Genomic DNA, 21,371 nt, shown 5'->3' with positions numbered 1-21,371 from the left:
GCGAAGCCTGAACTGTCTCTATCCGGACCTCCTAAGATCAGAACTTATTATTATTATTATTATTATTATACTACAATACAATCATAAATTTAGCAAATAGTGATAACATCTCTTAATACTTCATATGTAGAGGTGAACGTGTATGCATGAGTTCCATCGTGTGGATGAAGCAGATCTCATTAATGCTGTTTGAGGATTTTTTACAGTGTAAAAATAATGGCGTCTAAAAATAGAAGACATTTGGCCCGGCGCTGGTAAAACGCCTCCTTTTAAGTGAATCCATCTGGGAGGCCGGATTCTGCTGCAGTGTGCATGAAGAACAAAAGAGGTCCATGACGAGCGATCAGGGACCTCCAGGAGCCACGGCCTGCTGGGACTGATCCCAGAATGCACTTGGGTTGGCGAAGGAGGGGGGAGTTATGGGAAGAAATGTTGTTGTTTTTTAGTTGATGGCCAGCTGCTGAGAGCGGGAGGTTTCTCTGGGAAAGAAGAAGAAGAGTCTTCTGCCTTTTTTAGGGTCTGAGTGGAGAGGCCCAGTGTGAGTGTGTGTTTATGTGGGAGAATATAAATGAGCTTCTTCCCACGGGACGGCGAGCTGTGCCAATTATTTCTTCTTGGGAAAACACTCGTGGAAAAAAAGATGGAGAGACAGACGGAGAGGGAGGCCGAGATGAAAAGAGATCAAATTTGGCCTTTTTGTTCCCACTGATTCGCCGCAGAGCGCGGCTTTGTGCCGCAGCAGAACACACTCTTTGGGTTCATTACTGTGATGGGAAGAGATGATGCACTGACACACACTCACCCCCCAACACCCGCTGAAGTGTCCTCGAGCAAACACAATGACTCCCATTGTACGAAGCTCCTGACCTCTGAGCTCCCCGTGTAGGAAGAAAGAGTCTAAAGTCCTCCATGGACACGCAGCAGCAGCCGTTAATAATAACAGTATTAAACTCTGTGGGTGTATTAATAGAGCCACCGTCACATCTGATTCTATTTTTTGTCCCGGTGGCCCAAAAATAATTTCCCATGCAGACCTCTGACTGCAAACAAGGCCAGCTGCATCTGAGCCGGGTTTAAACTTTAAAGAGTCTCTCCCAGATTCATGAAGAGTTATTTACACGCGCCATGTCATCTGAATGTAAAGTTCACGACCTGACCCGGTTGTATCTTTTGTCATCCTTGTTTTTGCTCTGTACAGTTATCAGTGACTGATGCGTGATTGCTTCCTCATATTTACGTGTCTCCTGTGAGAAGAACATGTTGCGGACATTGATTGGTGTTTAAGCAGCTAAAGCAGTCCCGTTGACTATAGAGCGGTCCTGTTAGCTGAGATCCAACACCATTGAGACCAGTTAAAGAACACAGTGCAGAGGTGGTTTTCTTGGTGTCCTTCCATAAGTAAACTCTGAATGCCTGCGTTGGTCTCAGACAGTATAAAGGATGGATGGTTTCAGTTGCTGGGTCTGGCTGCCACCATCCTGATCATTTTAGTGAAGTGAATTCGAGCTGCAGTGATTTGTTGGGCACTAGGTGGCGTAACAAACAAAGTGTACGTTCCCCCTCAGACGTTCCCTAAGTAACCATCAGCTCCATCACCGTCGCTCTCACCTGGAAATAATGTGGAGCAGTCACAGTGAATCAAAGAGTGAATCAAACCTTAATGATAATGTGATTTCCTTGAAGATAGCGATTTATTGGAGCCAATGTAAATGTGATTTATGTGGTGTGGCGCGGTGAATATGATCCCACATCATTTATCTTCAAGTGTGACTATTTTCCATCCATTAATTCTGCAGGAATGAGAAAACAGTCTGAGAGCGAGGAATTAGATCGGAGTGTCAGGAAGCAGCCGCAGCAGTGGGGGGTTATGGGAAATAACATAGGCGCCAAAATGGTTCAATTAGCCTGTCAGTTTATGTCTTAAACCCGAATAATTTTTTCATAATGTGCATAGATTATTGTGGTTTAATGCCTGCACTGATGCACCGTGGGTAACATGGAGGAGATGTTGCAGCATGAAGCCGAGCGGCTGCTCACACAGGAGGGGGCGGGGCGGGTTCAACTCCACCGAGGATTACTAAACACTCTACAGCTGCAGGAATGTAAATTTAATCTGCAATCTTCTTGTTATCCAGCCATCAAAACCCAACTGCAACACAGAATGTATCGACTAACAAACGTTGAAGTAACATGACTGCAACGCTTTGCCACCACCAACAACTATTTCACTGATTCTGGTGAAACTGGATCATATTTTATGGAGGAAATGTTTTCTGGTTTTCCCTCTGATGTCCTCCGGCTGCTCCGCCTCAACTCTCTGTGGTTTACTGAGGTTCTCTTTGGGAGTGACCAAGATGGATAGGATCAGGAATGAGTCCATCAGAGGGACAGCACATGTTAGAGGTTTTGGAGATGAAGTCAGAGAGGCCAGACTGAGATGGTTCGGACATGTCCAGAGGAGAGAGAGTGAATATATTGGTAGAAGGATGCTGAGTTTTGAACTGCCAGACAGGAGGAGGCCTAGAGGAGGTTTATGGATGCAGTGGAAGAGGACATGGAGGTAGCTGGTGTGAGAGAAGAGGATGCAGAAGACAGGGTTAGATGGAGGCAGCTGATTCACTGTGGTGACCCCTGATGGGAAAAGCCGAAAGGAGAAGAAGAAGATGATGGACAGTGAAGTAAACTGCTGACAGCTGTAGCTGCTGTTAGCTCATGTTAGCTCAGTCTGTTCACCAGGCTTCACTGACTGTGAGCTCAGAGCACCGGGAGAGTGTTAGTGTTCTGTACCACCGGCATTTTGGACCACTGGGAAGAAGAAGAAGAGGTTTTCAGGCCCAGCAGCTTCTATGGACATGATGGCAGAGGAGAAGAGAGTGAAGAGGACGCTGACGGAGGAAGCTAAGAAGAGAAAAGGAGAGAGTGAGCGAGCAAGAAGCCGCCGGACAAGAGTAAATGTGGGACTGACTTTTAGTGGTTGGTGAGAGCTTGGTGAAATAAAAGGCTGAAAGACAGACGCCGAGCTGGGCTGACTGCTGCTGGACTAGGCAGTGATATCAGCTGCTGCTGGGACCTGGATGATGATTGGCTGCTGGGGACCTGGATGATGATTGGCTGTTAACACAGTGGGTGTTACCCCGAAAATACACAGCATGCAGCACGGCTGCGTACTCTGCCATCCGCAAACTCACACATAATCTGTTTGTGATGCTCAGGTGCGTCTCCGCGGCCACAGAGCGTCGCGAGAACACACGAGATCTCGTGAATTCACGCATAATCACGCGATATTTCCGGCTGTAGTCTCTCTGACTCCTGCGATGACATTCCACGCCGCATCTTTTTTCTGGTGTCCTTATAAAAAGGATGTGAGGTGTCATCAATGATTACACCTGAAAACCCCTCACCTGTTGACTTCAGGTCGGCCCCGCCCATTATGACGTGTTCTTGTAATGAAACTCGATCCACGGTGATCACAGAGTATTTTATTTTGAAAATCAACCAGGGTTTTATTTTGTATTTTGTAGCTGATTTCCTTCCCCTCACGGTCTGCTCTGTGCTGAGTTTATGCTCCGTGCTCCGGCTCCGTGAACAACAGAAGCTCTGTGTGTGTTGCGGAGGGTGGAGACTGTGTGAGCTGACACACTGACTAACATGGAAACGGATCGTTCCACATCCAGTGTGTTTTAGCCTTCACTGTTTCCACATTTGCAGCGATCCTCAGCATCAGTTAAATCTTTAAAGAGCCGGCTGACGTTCATGTTTCCGCTCTGAACAGTTTGACATGAACGCAGCATGATCCTCGACCGGACGCGTCCTGTTGTGGTGAACACTCGTGTCTTTAATCGTGCACTCTGTCGCCCACATGCTCTCAGAGTACAGTGGAAATGATTATATCACATAGCTAATTTATTGTCTGGGCTTTTAAAAGTTAGAGAAGCTTCTCACACACACACACACACACACACACACACACACACTTAATCGATGTTGGAGCTTTTAAAACTTTGAAAAGCTTCTTTTTGTTTGGAGGCATCGTGCTTTGTGAGCGGCAGCATCAGCCTCGGGCTTCACTTTGTAAAACAAGCCGCTCCCTCCGTGACCTTAACCTGCAATATTTACCCAGAATGCACAGAGTTTGCCACAATAATAAAAAGTAATCTCAATCCAAATGTCAGAGGCGGCGGGTGGAGAGAGGTGGAGGAGGTGGAGGAGGTGGAGGAGGTGTCTCTTTTAAACGGAGGAAATGGTTGTTGGAGCCCGAGGCGAGTGTTTGTGGCGCTGAGGAAGTGAGACGTGTGTCACCTTTAATGAAATGTGTGTTCTCATTATCTTCAACAGGAAGCTGTGTGTGCAGGTAACTGCTCTTCAAACTGAGTCGGGCTGAGGACTCACCTGGGCAGGTTTGTTAGAGCTACAGCTGCTACAGCACAAAGATCAGGGAGTGTCTCTTTGGCTGAAGCAGCTAACGAGAAGACATGATGGGACCCCGTTAGTGCGTTAACCTGCTGGTAACCAATCAAAACACGCGTTTCAAACTGTAAACCTGGAGGTCCAGTTGGAGAGTGACGAGAGCTTTGTGATGTAAGAGGCTCAAACTGCAGCTTGTAGAGCTTTTATTGTGAAAGGCTCACCTGTGTTTAATCAGCAGCCTGATGAGCCTCACCTGTCAGGTCACAGACTAACACACCTGAGAGAGACCGACTGCAACAAAACCTGAAGAGGTGTTTGATTCCAGTCAAAGTTTCATTGTTTCTTCTTTGTCTTGAATATTTGTGTTTGTATGAAGGGACGGTACCGGCTCAGCTGTCAATCAAACACTGACACTTATTATTTCTGATATTAGACACCAAACTGAACTGTTGAGAAACTCTGTACATGTGACGTTCACACGTATTAAAGGGATTCAAGACAGTAAAATACAATCTGATAATTATTATACTGAAAAAAAACAAAGATCCATCACACCTACAGCGAACTGCAAATCTCAGCAGTGACTTTTATTTCCCAGATGATGATGTACTTTTCTTTCTTATTACTTTTCTTTTTTATTTCAGTTTTATCTTGTTATGTTTATCTTGTCAGCCAGCAGCTGATATCACTGCCTAGTCCAGCAGCAGTCAGCCCAGCTCGGCGTCTGTCTTTCAGCCTTTTATTTCACCAAGCTCTCACCAACCACTAAAAGTCAGTCCCACATTGAGGCCCCGTTTACACGTACAGTGGTCCCTCGTTTATCGCGGGGGATACGTTCTAAAAATAACCCGCAATAGACGAAATCCGCGAAGTGAGTTTTACAATTATTATCCATGTTTTAAGGCCGTAAAACCCCTAACCACACACTTTTATACACTTTTCTCAGACAGGCAACATTTTCTTACATTTCTCTTATTTAAACTCTCAAAGTTCAAACTTTCGCAGATTTAACAAAAATAAGTACGATACTGTTTTAGTAAATGAAACCAGAGATCAAAACCTGATTTCAAGCCCAAACATTTTTAACAAATTTAATTTTAATGATCAATCTACGAGGTCTGACACATCAGTGTCACAGTTCCTCTGACGGTGCCGAACACAATGTGTGTTCATACTGTACAGTACACTGTAAAAAAAAAAAAGCAAAATTACACTAAAAAAAATCTGCGAAACAGCGAGTCCGTGAAAAGTGAACCGCGTTATAGCGAGGGACGGCTGTACACAGGTATTTTTAAAAACGGAGACATTTCCCTTCGTTTGTATCTTTTACACGCAAACGGTGAACTTGCCTCTGAAAACCAATCTTTCTAAAAACTAGAGTGGAGATTCTGGAAAACTCCGGTTTTGCGTTTGTGTGTAAATTTTAGGGTTTAGAGTTTTAGGCAGCTGATGCACAAAAAGTGCGACCAGTGTTTACCTTTTGCTATGATGATGATCATGGAAGTGTTCAGAGTAGCAGTCGCATTTCTTCTGGTGCAAACACTTTTCATGTGTTTGCATTTGCATACACAGCTGATGCATCATGTCGATGACCAAAGACGAATGAGGGCTCAGAGGTCAGCACTTCTCCGACCTCTTCTAGGACCCAGTCGCCGTCCCCGCCGGTTGCTCCAACGTCGACCCGGGCGGACTGCTGTCTGGTGGGATAATTTTGATGCCGCCTATAGGCTTGGCGTAGTTATGATGGCGCTCGATGGCGTATTTATGCGGGTTGATGTAAACGAAAACTTTTTTGAAAACGATGCTATGTGCACGATGTTATTTTGGAAAACAGAGGGAGGGAAATATTCGTTTCTCAACATACCCGGCTCTGTGTAAACGTAGTCTTACTCTTGTCCGGCGGCTTCTTGCTCGCTCACTCTCTCCTTTTCTCTTCTTAGCTTCCTCCGTCAGCGTCCTCTTCACTCTCTTCTCCTCTGCCATCATGTCCATAGAGGCTGCTGAGCCTGGTTACCCGTCGCTCTGAGCTCACCGCCAAGCTGACGAACTGAGCTAACAGCAGCTACAGCTGTCAGCAGTTTACTTCACTGTCCATCATAAACTCTGTAAATCACAGACACCAACGCTGCTCCCTCGTGCTTAATGTTTGTCATCAGTGCTTTCACACATAAATGAACCAAACTTTCTCGCAGACCTCCGAGCTCTCGGCCGTGAAGTGAGGAGTGTTTTTTTTCTTACTTAGTTTCACCTCCTGCCAGCAGCTCTGTGAGTCTCTCTCTTCAGAGGCAGAAGAATCATAGAAAAGGTCACGGGTTGCACGATTGGCAGCTGGTATTTGCGCCGCAGTCAGCCTCCACCCCGTCCACGCCGGCCCGACGTGTTGCCGCGAGCCGGCGCCGTGACACGAACAAGCGCTGACTGCTGTACGCAGTGTTCTCCTGCCTGACAGGCGGCGCTGGGGGTTTGGAGGACCGTGTCATTTAACACAAAACGCCGGCGCCTTCACTTCCTCTCAGCAGAGGTTTGAAGCTCACATCACATCGAGCTGCAGACAGAACAGAAAGAGAGAAAAGCACTTTCAATTACTGACTGAATGGCCAACGATTAGAGGCTGTCCAAATGCATTACGGGAAATATCTGGAGAATTGATCATCGTCCTGTGTGCGTCAGACGGTTATTTTTACCTGTTTTTCACAGTTTAACCGCTCTGTGATCACAGGAAATTGTTCATTTCATGTCGAAGGTTCAGAAGATGTTGGACGGTGAAATCTCTTAATAACAAGTTTGAAGTCTGGAGTGTTCCTGGGCCCTAATATCCTTTATACAACGGTGGGGTTTAAATGCAGAGCTACCCGATGGGCTGGAGCTCACAGACGTCCAGGGCTGGATTCTCTGAAACTTTGAATGATGTTCTGGATCCATGGTGAAATCATGAATTCATGAAGTCATACCAGATCCTGTTAGCAATGAACCTTGTGTATATTTAACATGAAGGTTTATGAGTTTGAGTCTGACTGTCTAAAACCTGGACGTAGTCTTCGTGACGTCCCTGCAGACTGTCTAAGACTGGATGTAGTCTCTGTGATGTCCCCACAGACTGTCTAAAACCTGGACGTAGTCTCTGTGACGTCCCCGCAGACTGTCTAAAACCTGGACGTAGTCTCTGTGATGTCCCCGCAGACGGTCTAAAACCTGGACGTAGTCTCCGTGACGTCCCCAAAGACTGTCTAAAACCTGGACGTAGTCTCCGTGACGTCCCCGCAGACGGTCTAAAACCTGGACGTAGTCTCTGTGACGTCCCCGCAGGATGTCTAAAACCCTGGACATAGTCTCCGTTGACGTCCCCGCAGACTGTCCTCTAAACCCTGGACGTAGTCTCCGTGACGTCCCCGCAGACTGTCTAAACCTGGACGTAGTCTCCGTGATGGCGTTGGGCTTTATTTCATGTTTATAGTAAATGTGGGGTGTCATTGATTATCAGCGTTGGAGTCGTAGGTAAATGTTTGGGGTATCAAGCCAAGCTCGGATAAAGATTGGAACCTTTTTCTCAAATGTCAGATAAGGAATTTCCCAGCATCCTCTGCCAGCACATTCCTCGCCTCCCTCAGGACGTTCCTCTTCCTCCTCCTCCTCCTCCTCCCCTCACTCTCCTCCTCCTCTCTCCTCCCTCCTCCTCCTCGTCCTCGTCCTTGTCCGTCCCAACGCTCGTCCTGACATTTCTTTTCTCCGCTTTCCTTCCTTCCCTCTCTCCTTCCTCGGGGCTTCTCGTTCTCTCCAGCCCTCGTCGCTGCTCCCTGCCCTCACAAATGTCATTCCCGCCGGCGCCGACCGAGCAGGCGTCACTGTCAGTGTCTTTCAGCGCCGCGAGGAGACGCCGTATCCGCGGACGGGACGACACATTGAGGGGGGAAGCTGAGCCGCGTGCTTCAGATCGCCTGTAAAACTCAATCAAACCACCACGCCTCTGAAGAGGCAGGGAGGAGGCAGCGGTGGGAGGGGGGCAGAGGCGTGGTGGGGGGTGGTGGTGGTGGTGGTGGGTGTGGGGGTGGTGGTGGTCGTTGTATGAACGGAGAGTCAAACGAGAAGCAGCATGGCAGCTGGCGACCGGCCTTTTAACATCAACACATCCTCCCAGTAAACAAAAAGAGACAAATGTTTGGTCACATTGAGATGGCACACACACACAAACACACACACACACACACACACATGCACACACACTCAAACACACACACACACACCACACAACACACACACACACACCACACACATCACACACACACACACACCACACACTCTGTGTGAGTGTGTTAAACGGCTATTTGCTCTGCCTGCCTGAGCCAATGGGATTCAACCAGCCGTGGAGGTGTGGCACACAGCGAAGCTTCGACCACGATTAGACGAAGAGCTCAGAGCTGAGCCCAGGGATTACCTGTGTGTGTGTGTGTGTGTTGTGTGTGTGTGTGTGCGTGAACTGCTGTTACTCCTATGTCTCTGACATTTTTCACTGATTCAGATTCTGAATTTAAACAAGATGAAACATTGAACATCATCAGTTAACCTCTAATGACAACACAATGATGACCATGTCCCCGCAGACTGTCTAAAACCTGGACGTAGTCTCCGTGACGTCCCCGCAGACTGTCTAAAACCTGGACTAGTCTCTGTGACGTTCCCCCGCAGACTGTCTAAAACCTGGACGTAGTCTCCGTGACGTCCCCGCGGACTGTCTAAAACCTGGACGTTATCTCCGTGACGTCCCCGCAGGACTGTCCTAAAACCTGGACCTGTAGTCTCCGTGACGTCCCGCCAGACTGTCTAAACCTGGACGTAGTCTCCGTGACGTCCTCGCAGACTGTCTAAAACCTGGCGCGTAGTCTCCGTGCGTCCTCGCCGCGTCTAAACCTGGACGTAGTCTCCGTGACGTCCCTGCAGACGTCTAAACCCTGGACGTTAGTCTCCGTGACGTCCCCGCAGACTGTCTAACCTGGGACGTAGTCTCCGTGACTCCCCACAGACTGTCTAAAACCTGGACGTAGTCTCCGTGACGTCCCCGCAGACTGTCTAAAACCTGGACGTAGTCTCTGTGACGTCCCCGCAGACTGTCTAAAACCTGGACGTAGTCTCTGTGACGTCCCCTCAGACTGTCTAAAACCTGGACGTAGTCTCCGTGACGTCCCCGCAGACTGTCTAAAACCTGGACGTAGTCTCTGTGACGTCCCCGCAGACTGTCTAAAACCTGGACGTAGTCTCCGTGACGTCCCGCAGGTTTGTGAAGAGTCGTTGTGACGCTCAGTGTGGTGGCTCTGATCGTCTCCAGCTTGGCAGTCCAGGTAAAGCCTGGTTACGGTTGTCCGGCTCCGGTTCTGGCATGACAACTGCTGCCAGCCGCAGTTCGTTGACTGTTTGTACCTCAGCTGTTTTGGACCATCGAGATTTAAACCACGGTACGCTGGATGAATGGAGATCGGGTAACGTTGTGTTTCCTGTTGTCTCACTGTTACTATGAATAAATACTGTCGGCCAGACACAGAGACAAATGTTTCCCTCCTCTCCTTCTGTCGGGGACCCTGAACGCCTCGCGGCAGCGAACGCCTCCTTCATGAACTGTGAGCAGGAAGCCCAGGTGGCGTCCGTCTCGAGCCTCACGCTGTGATATCCGTCTTCCTCCCTCCCTCCATCACTCTTCCTCCTGTTGTGGAAAAATAAAACCAACTGTGACTAACGAAGTAAACTCCTCACCTGAGTCGACGGGCCTCCTGAGCGCCGAGCTTCATCCATCCAGAGCCGGACGTCACCGAGACAAACAAGACGGAGAGCGATGCTTCAGCTGCTGCGTGACAAGCATGACCGATGACGGACGAGTGGACGCTCGGAGGATCCACATCCTCGTTTTTACCTCTCACAATCCGACGATGAATGGATGTGATTTGTTAGAAAACATTAGAAAAGTTGGTGAGAGGGAAAGTTGTCAGAGTGAGAAGCACCGCTGGGATTTCTCTTCTACCTTTACCTCCCTTTTTTATTTTAGCTGTCAATCAAATCAGAGCTGGAGGTGAGAGAGGCGGGAATCTTCTTCTTCTTCTTCTTTGGTCTGTATCCAGCACAAACACATGGCAGCTCTCCATACATCTGAGAGACTCTCCTGGGAATGAAAAAACAAACCGTGCTGGGTGCCGACGGCCTTCGACCCCCTGAACGCTGAATCAGCATTCACGGGACGGGAGCAGATCAGGTTGGAGCTGAAGTGACCGTCTGCCTCGCCTCCAGCTGCTTCCATCGCAGATCACAGGCTGCCGGATGGATAAGAAGCTGCTGTCTTTACATCATCGACTGTATCAACAGTTTGTGAGAGGCACTGAAGGAAACAAGTGGCTCTGGATGTTTTACAGCAGTCTGCATCTCCACACTCAATGAACACAAAGTTTTCTCCTTGCTGAGATTGTTTCGCTGTCGACAGGTTTGTTCATATGCAAAAAGAAAAGTTCTGTTTCTTTTGTCCCTGTTGGTCTCTCAGGCTGAATTATATTTGAGCTGAACTCCAGTTTGTTCCCATCGATGTCCGAACACCTGCAGAAACTATAGACCAGGGTTAGTTCAGTTCTGAGAACCTTCGCTCACAGCATCATGTTTAAGTTGCAGTATCATTTAGTTCTATTATTGTATATTACAATTATTTTATATATATTGAAGCAGGAAATGTAAAATAAACTCAACATGTTTCTGGCTCTGCGGTCCGCCTACTGACCTGCTATAGACTAAATCTTAATTCGTGGACAGTTTGCTGTGTCATCGTATCTTCCTGCACGGCAACATTTGTGACGTGAACGGAAATAAAAGAGAATATTTAGATTTGAATCCAGTAAATGTACTTCACTGTCTGCCTGTTATTTCCTCGCTAACACACACACACACTGATTTATTATCAGCACCTTCTGTTGAAGCAAACGTGTGGACGTTCAGTCAGGTAGGTTGGACTGACCGGACCGGACCGGAGCTGGGTCTGATTGTATTGAGCCTTACGGAGAAGCACGGGGCCTGGTTCACGTGGTAACATTGACCTGTTTGTTCCTGTGTTCTCGTCACATGACAGATCTAACGTGTGTGTGCTGAACACGCTGAAGTTATTGACTCTCAACAGGAAGTGTACTGAGTGAGTGTTGAGCTCTAACCTGTACAGTAACACGGTGATCGCTCATTATCCTGAAAACTCTGGGCGTCTCTGCTCTCGCTGACACGAGGACACTTTCACTCCGTAATAAAGCTCATCACGGCTGGTAATTGCCCCTCATTACCTCGGCATTTATCTGCCTCCCATCTCCTTAACAGGATAAAAATCAATCAATGGGCTGCTCGTCTTTTTGCTTCGCTGCTGCAGCCGCAGAGAGAAGATGGCGAGTGGCAGCGGCAGCGCTGGCGACGGCGGGTTATGAGGAGTGGATTAGGGCCGCCGCCCGGAGCTGCTGTGATGACACCATACAATCCTAATGGGCTTCTTCACGGCGCGCTCACCTAATCACCCATATCAAAACCTCTCACAGTCGAGCCGCAGCCTCTTATTTATTTGATTTCTCTCACATTAAATTATATAGGATTTAGAAAAGGGATTAATTTTTACCCTTGTAAGAAGCCTTAGCCACTTAATTAGGGCTGAAAATAATACTGCAATTATTTTTGCAGAGGTTGAGAATGGATTTTTTTTATGGCCTCAGAGTATTTAGTTAATTATAATGTTGCACTCTGACTGCTAATTTCTCCTCAAACTTTTTTCTGTTGTTGTGTGACTGAAGAGTTTTTTCCACTGAGCGAGCGAGGCCATTGTTATGCAGACTGTTGTTTATCAGTGCTGCTGCTATCAGTAACACAGCTCATCATTCACTGCCATATTGTTCCAACAAACAATGGATCTGTGTTCGCAGCGTGCCGTACAGAAATCTGATTTACAGATCAATGGACTCGATGGTTTTGTCTTCCACACAATGAGCCGTGATGAGACTGTGACAAGCTGAAGGTGGAACAATGGCAGCCGGGAGTTTTCTACTTTACCTGTGTGTGTGTGTGTGTGTGTGTGTGCGTGTGCGTGTGTGTGTGTGCGTGTGTGTGTGTGTGTGTGTGTTTGGCCTTGCAGCTTCACACACAACAGATCCATTCAAAATGTTTCTACCAAGTTTAAACCCAGTTTGAAGGCTCTCATTGTGGCATGATGGACGCCATCTAGTGACCATATTTAGACGAGAGCATGGAGCCGGTGGGGGACGTTGATGGACATGTCGCTTTGCTAAAACTAAACAGTAACTGCTTGTTGTGGAGAAGTTGCTGAAGTCAAAGGTCAAAGGTCAGGAGTTCAGAAAGTGTTCAGGAGCCTCTGATGTCTTATGCTGTATTTTTTAGACACTCTCAAAGTTCATCAGAAGTGCCTGAGTCGGTCTCACATTCTGCCCAACTCATCCTGGTGGATCGACTTTAAACCCCAAGATAACAGCACAAATACTACACGCCCAGAATGAGTCACAGAGAATGTCTTTACCCATGGAGGTGTTATTGTCAGCATGTTCTAGTCTGGAGACACAGATGTCTGTTTACGCAGATTGGACCGTCAACAACAAGCTATCTATTATGTCTATGAAGGCAGCAACAGGTCTCTGTGACCCTGGACACCACAGTGTTGAGATAGACTGGCACCTACTGTTCCCAACCAAAGCCAAACAACTAATACTGCTGAGGACCTCAAGGCCCACACGGGACCTCGAGGTCCACACGGGACCTCGTTAACCTCAGGAGAGGAAACTCCAGGACAGTGCTAACGGACTGGGAGCTCCCAGTACCAGCGGCTACAGTTAGGGGCTAAAATAGCTGCTAACAACAAAGAAAGACATGTGTCCATCAGGAAACTGAAACTGAAACTGACGCCATCTTGGGGTTTTTGAACCAGAAGTGACCATATTTGGACGAGGGTTAAATAACTAAATAGTTACCTGCTAACGGACTTTTTCATTTTCTGAGCTCCCAGTCCAGGCGGAGTCAGCTCATAAGACTGCTAAGTTAAATAACAGCAGCTTCAGTCAGGAGCTAACTCTGTAAGTCAGTAAAAGTCATCAGTGATCAGTGAGCATGCTCAGTCACTGGGCCGCCTGCAGCTGTACATACAGACAGAAATCAGCTTTACAAGCTGTTATTACTGTTGTTATGGGATTCTCTCAGCAGACGAAGCCAGCTACTGATTTAGATAAAAATACATTCCTAACATGAGCTCATCAAAACGGTGCAAGAAACCTCAAAAGCACTTTTGATGAGGCGGTTAAAAGTTTGATCAGAAGTCCTGGAAGAGAGTGAATAACGGAACATTTTGATCCGACACATGAAATAAAAGGTGGAAAATAAACCGGGACAGAGTTTCTTCATACGACATAAAAGAAGAATCAAATTGTGTCTTTGCAGCTCTGAAGTTTGGGATGTTTTTTCTTTTAAATCTGCTTCCAGGTGTTTGTCTGCATAAATGAATAAATGAGGTTTCTCTTTGAGGTAGAACACATCTTTGAGTAGACAGATGAGTGGAAATGGCAGCTTTAATTGGCACATCCGACTGTTTTTGTTCTGGATTGGCAGTCGAACGTGATGGAGTAGAAAGCGTCTCCGACGTGATGACGGGTTGATGTGAAGCCAGCGGTGAGTCAGGCTGGGAGCTCGGTCCATTACAGCTGCTGTTCGGAGACAAAATGCTGCTGTCAGGTGAACAAAAAACCTGGACCGCATCAATCAGAAACCTTCACTGACTTCATGCTTTCTAAAGCTCGGCTGCTCTGTGTGCATCTGACAGCAGCTCAGCAGATCTGTTTGGTCAGCAGCGACTCTCCTTCAGCTCCACACAGCTCGGAGACGTTTGGCTGGACGTGCAGGACGCTCATGTTCAGACTCTGAAGCTGGAAACAGACCTGACAACACATGCAGCTCGCTGTGCACTCACACTGATTGCATTATTTAACACATCTTCTCCACTTGTTCGTGCACAGGTCAGAAAAACTGAAGAGAGAACTGAACAGTGGTTTCCAATCATGACAAAGACTGGTAATGGTTTGAGTTTGTCCACATGAAGAGACGCTCAGTATACAAAGAGTTTACAGACACAATTAGAAACTAGCAGGTGGAGAAAGTGGAGTGACAAAAGCAGAACTGAAGGAGAGAGACACACTGTCCACATCAATCCAAAAGCAGCTCCGAAAAAAAAGAGCCACGAAGAACAAAGAGTCCGTTAGTGTAAGTGCTGCTTGTTGATGGCAGAGGGCAGAGGATGAAGAGTGCTCTGAAGGAAAGAACAGACTGTCTAAAACCTGGACGTAGTCTCCGTTATGTCCCCGCAGACTGTCTAAAACCTGGACGTAGTCTCTGTGACAAACATTGTCATGTCAGCAGTCCTGCAGGTAGTAAAGACGTACATGCTGGTGAGGAGGCGGTGTGAGGTGATGAGTCATTGTAAGAGTGTCTGTCTGTCTGTCTGTCTGTCTGTCTGTCTGTCTGTCTGTCTGTCTCTTCGTCTTTGGGCTGATTTATTTAAACATCGTCTGTTTGGTTAAAACGTTTCGTAAGGCGATTTAAAAAAAAATTGCGTTTGTGCAAAATTGAGCTTCACAAATAAAGTTGAAACTGAACTTGAGCGCCTCGAATCATGAAAAAAAACTATAAACTTTGATTTGCAGTTGTTTTGCTGGAAGCAGAAACACAGCAGCTATTTTCTCTGATATGTATTTTGGAAGTGATACAGGGAAAAATGATCGGGTGTCAGAAAACTGATTCAACAGCAAAACAACAACAACAACTGAGCTTTTCACTTCATGGAGGGAAAAATAAAAAACCGAGAGACGCAGGTGTGTGTGTGTGTGTGTGTGTGTGTGTGTGTTTTGTTTTTTGGGTTCTGATGCTTTATATGTTTTCATCTGCTGCTGATCCTGACTCAAGGTGATAAACATGGAAATAAAAACCTGCCTTTGTATGCTTTCATTTCCTGTTTTGAAGCAGCAGAGGGAACACTCACGGCTAAAAAACCAAGGGCACATCACACAATGATGATGTGCTCAGAGTGCGTCTGACATCCCATTAATGGCTGGAAAGCATTTATTATCCACAACTAGATTTTTAATAAACTTTCTAATGGGAGGAGTTTGAAATAAAAAAAGTGATTCATACACAGGGAACTCTTTTCAAGGTTTCAAACCGCCGCCTCCATCAACACTCTGTAATTAAAAACTAAAAAAGAAAATAAAGTGAAAGACAAACAACAACGAGGATGTGTGGACACACACACACACACACACACACACACACACACACACACAGACATGCAATATGCAGATGAGTACACACCTGTCTTACCTGGCGTATCCTTCACTGATGGCTGCCGTCATCTCGTTTGAGCAGAATGACACAAACAGAACTCAAAGTCTCTTTTCATGTTTTCTCACAGAAACTTCTTCCTTAGCTCATGCTGCCCTGTGTCGTGCCAGAACCGGAGCTGGGTGAGTAGGCACTGTAGCAGCCTCTATGGACATGATGGCAGAGGAGAGGACAGCGAAGAGGACGGTCACTCTTTTAATTCACAGGAACTTACAGAAGCTCTGATTTAACTGGACAAATCGGTCTGAAAAAGACAGAAATCCATGTGAATGTCACGTCATAATGAATAAACAGCACTACATGCAAACATAGAGGAAACCTTCAGAGAACTCCCATCAAACATTAAGGAAATATAAATAGACATTAATAAAAGATGTTCCTAAATCCTGGAGCCCACCGTCTAACCACAGAGAGACAGACAGGCAGACAGACAGACAGACAGACAGACAGACAGGCAGACAGACAGGCTGACAGACAGGCAGACAGACAGACAGACAGGCTGACAGACAGACAGACAGACAGACAGACACAGACAGACAAACAGACAGACAGACAGACAGACAGACAAACAGACAGACAGACAGACAGGCTGACAGACAGACAGACAGACAGACAGTCGGTTCATTTCCAGCGTCCAGCTGAGCAGCAGCCGCTCCGTCTTCCAGCTCCTCTCACATTATTTTATGGCACTGGGCTCGGCGGGAGCAGAAAGCCTCAGAGCCAAACTGTACCTACTGCTGGATGAATTTCCAGCTCTGAAAATATTACATTTCCTGTGTGCAGAGATGGAAATCAGTATTCTAACCCAAAGCAAAAATATGATTAATTGCTCCCCGCCTGAGTCCAGGCATGAGGGTAATAAGCCCGACTGGAGGAGTTTCTCTTTTCAAGCTATTCAGCTGTGCTCGCATATGTGCAAATACATTTTTTTAAATGTATGCACTACATTAGAAATATCCACAGAAAATTGAATTTGGATAGTTACATGTGTAAGTACCAAACTCATTTCAGATGAGGCTAAATGAGAGCAGAAAGCAGCGCCGGCTCTTTGATACGCTCAACAAATATCCTCCTCGGCTTCTGACGCCAAAGTCAGGGAATCTTTTCATTAGTTTTGGGCTCTGACACGCGCTGGAATAAATGCACCTTTTCTTTTTTTCCATTGTAATGTGTGTTAAATATTTCAGAGATTTGGACCTTTTCACAGAGCGAGCGAGGAAGATGGAGTGCGGTGGGAAGGAGAAAGCGGCGCTGTAGCGTTGGCGTCAGAGAAGAAAAGAAAACGCTGAGGCGAGATGTTGAATGTTTTCCTCATTGTGTTATCAGAGAGAAGACAATGTGCCGGATGTTTGGCTGTCAGGGAGGCTGCAGATCTCTGAGATTCAGAGCCGAGGATGAACTTGGAGACCTCCTGAAGACTGCTGCGGCGGTGTTTGATGAACCATCAGAACCGGCAGCTGGTTCTGGTTCCGCTGATGTTCAGAGTGCAGCCTGTAGCTGTGTGTTTGTGGAGTGAGTTCAACACATGTGGATAAAGTTGGATTAACTCCTGCGTCTGTTACAGCTGAAAAAGATCTCGTCTCTGCTGCAAGCTACATTACTGCTAGTAACATAACACATGTAGGCACCAGGTTTGGCAAGAATTGAGCTGAAGAATGGTTCTGGTTCTGGAGAGCAGTTTGGACTGAAGAAATAAGGCTCTTACCCTTTGACATTTATACGTACCAGTGATGCGCGGGTCCATGTTTGATCGACTCGCACCGACCGACGTTTTAAACCAACAAGCCCGAACTCGGACCGCAGCAAATAATTGTGAAATATTGTACCCAACCCGCTTCCTGACCTGCATCTTAAAAAGTAGTCTATACTTTCTCATCTTCGCGCCAGTTATTCAGCCAATACAGTCTGTGCATTACACAGAAAACTTTGTCTACATAAGTTACAAAACTTTACTCGCCACCTTCATTTCAAACGACCCGACCGACCGCGACCCGAATATCATTAAAAATATTGTTTGGTGACTCGGTGCACCCGCTCAATTTGGATCGACCCGTGCATCACTGATACGTACGTATACATACGACATGACAGCGCCACTAAAGTGAAGCCTAAACATCTGGATCGCCCCCTGGTGGCTGGCTGTGTTCTCGTAACACTGATGTTTGTTCAACTTTCCAGATAAGTTTGGTTCTGTCACGTCTTGATTGACAGCTGAGCTCTGCTGCTGTCTACACTGTAGTCCACAGTCTTTATAGACTCACTGATGATTTATTTTCATGAATAAAAAACGCTTATCCACATCAGGGTTGACACTGTGCGACAGGCGAGGTACGCCTGACAAGTCGTCAGTCAATTTAAGGTCTCCATTTAACCTGCATGTGTTTGGACCATGGGAGGAAGCCGGAGAACCCGGATAATCAAATCAAACCAAATTTTATTTGTATAGCCCAAAGTCACAAAGTACATTTGCCTCTGTACAGGGAGTGACGCCCTCTGACCTCTGACCTCTGACCCTGGGTAAGACCACGCAGACACACTTCCAGTCTGTGTACTGAATAACAGGACAGTGAGACAGATAACAGTGTAAAGAAGGCAAGTGTAACATTAGGAGGATTTTATTTTTGTATTTTAGATGAATTTCATGCTGCTGCATATTTATGAGGGAAAGGTCTGTGTGTTGGTGTGTTGGATATCAGCCATCGGGCCGGCGCTCGCTGGATTATTTACACATTCGACCTCCAACCCAGAACAACAACGAGCAGCTCAGCGTCGGCTGCTCGCTCCGCCCGGCGCTCTGCAGATTGGACGATTACGGGTCGTGACACTGACGCTTTGGCGCTAACGTTCATCTCACATCTCCTCCGAGGTCAGAAATAGACTCCGCCATCGCAGCGATTCCTTCCACATCCAGAATATTTGACATTTCCCTCCCACTTTCATCCTGTAAAGATTTGTATTATTACGCAGCGACAGGTTGGAGAGAGGAGAGCGACGAGAGCGCCTGAAAGAAGGAAAATAAGAAAGTTTCTTTATGTTCCCAGTGAAGGAATATTTCCCTCCGTTCATGCTGAAGAAATGCAGGGTCATGCAGACAGAGACACGCTGAGCTGCTGGTTGATATAAAAAGTGTGTGTGGTCAACAATTCAACAAAGGAACATTTGAAAGTGTGGAAACATTCACTGTTCGGGAACATTTAAAGATTCAGGAAACATGAATATATAATATAAATATATATCACTGTTACATAACGTTACGTCATGTTGCTTTAAACCTTAAATATATTTATTCAGACTGACGTCCTGCTGTTCCAGTCTGTTTGTCCACATATTCATATTTTTATAAAACATTTTTCTTTCTACTTTTTATATAGTTTCCTATTAGCACAGGTAAACTTTTTAACACAGTTATATATTTAATTTCTATGCAAATGTTTAATTTTCCTGTACATATTTAATTTCCGTGCATATGTCTAACTACTCTGCAAATGTTCAATATTTTAGCATTAAATTTATCTCAGGTTAATTTTAACGTATGGCTTCTGTGTTATAGGTTCTAATGTATCTATAAATATGCAGTGTTGCAGCAGGCGTAGTACTTCTTGCACAGTAACTTTCTTTTGGTGTAGTGTTTGTACCGCAGGCGTTTCGGACCACGGGGAAGAAGAGGCCGAGGGAATGCTGACAGGTCTGACCAGAATAAACTAAAATACAGAAGTTGTAGAAATAAAAGTAAGAAAGAAGAAACACTACAAAAATATACATTATCAATCATCTATCAGAATCTACAAGCGGGTCTAATGATGATGATGGTCATCCTCTGGGGACCTCGACACATCATTCTGTAGTTATTTTCCCAGTATTCGCAGCTCTGTGTGTCGGACACGTTGGATTTGTGCTGCTGGTACAGAATGAGAGTCAGTTTCTTTCTTTTAATTCAGCTCAAACTCTAATATTCAAAGTGAACGGCAGTCACATGGATCTTCATCTCTGTGCGATGAAGTAAATGTTCATTCATTGGTCGAGGAAACTTTAGCCTTAAATTATGTAAAAATCATCATGAACAGACGTTATGGAGACGAATGTTTTCTTAGTGGAGAGCGACAAATTAGAAAGTTTCCACTTTATTCCACCGAGTGTCTCAAGAGGAAGAATTATTCATGTTCATGTTCTCGTACTTCAGAGTTACCTACAGTTTTTATTTTTTATTTTAGGTAATTAAATTTCTTTTGTGCACAAAAACTAAATTATTGACTGGTTAAGAGTTTTCACTGGAACTCTTTACGAGCCCTTCTCAGCTCAAAGTGCTGAACTGACGTCGTTAAACTGTTCCAAGAAGCTGGAAACAAATCAAGCAAAGCTGCTCACACACACACACACACACACACACACACACACACCTTGACCCTCAGTGTGTGTGTGTTTGTGTGTGTGTGTGTGCTTTCAGCATGAAAACACACACACACCGTCTTCAGCGCTCGTCGTACGTCTGCTGAAAGTTGTGTCCGTACCCGACTGACAGACTTCACAGACGCTGCTTCACACGCCTCCATCCTCTCACTGTATGAATGAACCTTCAGCTGTACTCGAGTATTTGTTCTGATTACCAGGTCCCCAGAACCAGAACCAGAACCAGCAGCAGCTGATCTCACTGCCTAGTCCAGCAGCAGTCAGCCCAGCTCGGCGTCTGTCTTTCAGCCTTTTATTTCACCAAGCTCTCACCAACCACTAAAAGTCAGTCCCACATTTACTCTTGTCCGGCGGCTTCTTGCTCGCTCACTCTCTCATTTTCTCTTCTTAGCTTCCTCCGTCAGCGTCCTCTTCACTCTCTGCTCCTCTGCCATCATGTCCATAGAAGCTGCTGAGCCTGGTTACCTCCTCTTCTTCTTCCTGGTCGTCCATAACGCCTGTTGGTACAAACACTCAGTTCGTCAGTTGGGCGGTGAGCTCAGAGCGACGGGTACCCGTCGCTCTGAGCTCACCGCCAAGCTGACGAACTGAGCTAACAGCAGCTACAGCTGTCAGCAGTTTACTTCACTGTCCATCATAAACTCTGTAAATCACAGAGAGCTGAGGCGTTGAACTGTCGCCTTTACCTGATAGTCTGACCTCTTCTGTCTAAAACTAAGTGATGCTGGAGTGGATGAACACACAGAGTCCTCACAGTGATAATACTCATACAGTAACACACCTTGTGCTTCATTGTGTCTCCATCCTCCCTCCCTCCCTCTCTCTCTCTCTCTGTTCACGGCCTTATCTGCTCTCCACCAGGTTATTAGTTCCTTTGCCATCGCCATGGCAACAAAGCGCTGCGCCTGCCTTACTGCCGTCCATTATGTTTCAGAGAGAGAGAGAGAGAGAGAGAGAGAGAGAGAGAGAGAGAGAGAGAGAGAGAGAGAGAGAGAGAGAGAGAGAGAGAGAGAGAGAGAGAGAGAGGAGGATCAAAGCAGCTCAGTCACTACGGCGACGGACGAGGATGAAACCAACAGTGAGTCTCTTTCTACTCAAACCATAGTGGACCCCCTCTGCGTGTGTGTGTGCACGCCGTCCTGTCCAACAGGGGACTTTACCAGTGTTAC

Source organism: Larimichthys crocea, chromosome I (genome assembly GCF_000972845.2).
Source record: "Larimichthys crocea isolate SSNF chromosome I, L_crocea_2.0, whole genome shotgun sequence".
NCBI classification, from domain to species: Eukaryota; Metazoa; Chordata; class Actinopteri; family Sciaenidae; genus Larimichthys; species Larimichthys crocea.
The sequence above is the reverse complement of the archived record's forward strand: the minus strand, read 5'-3'. Positions refer to the sequence as shown.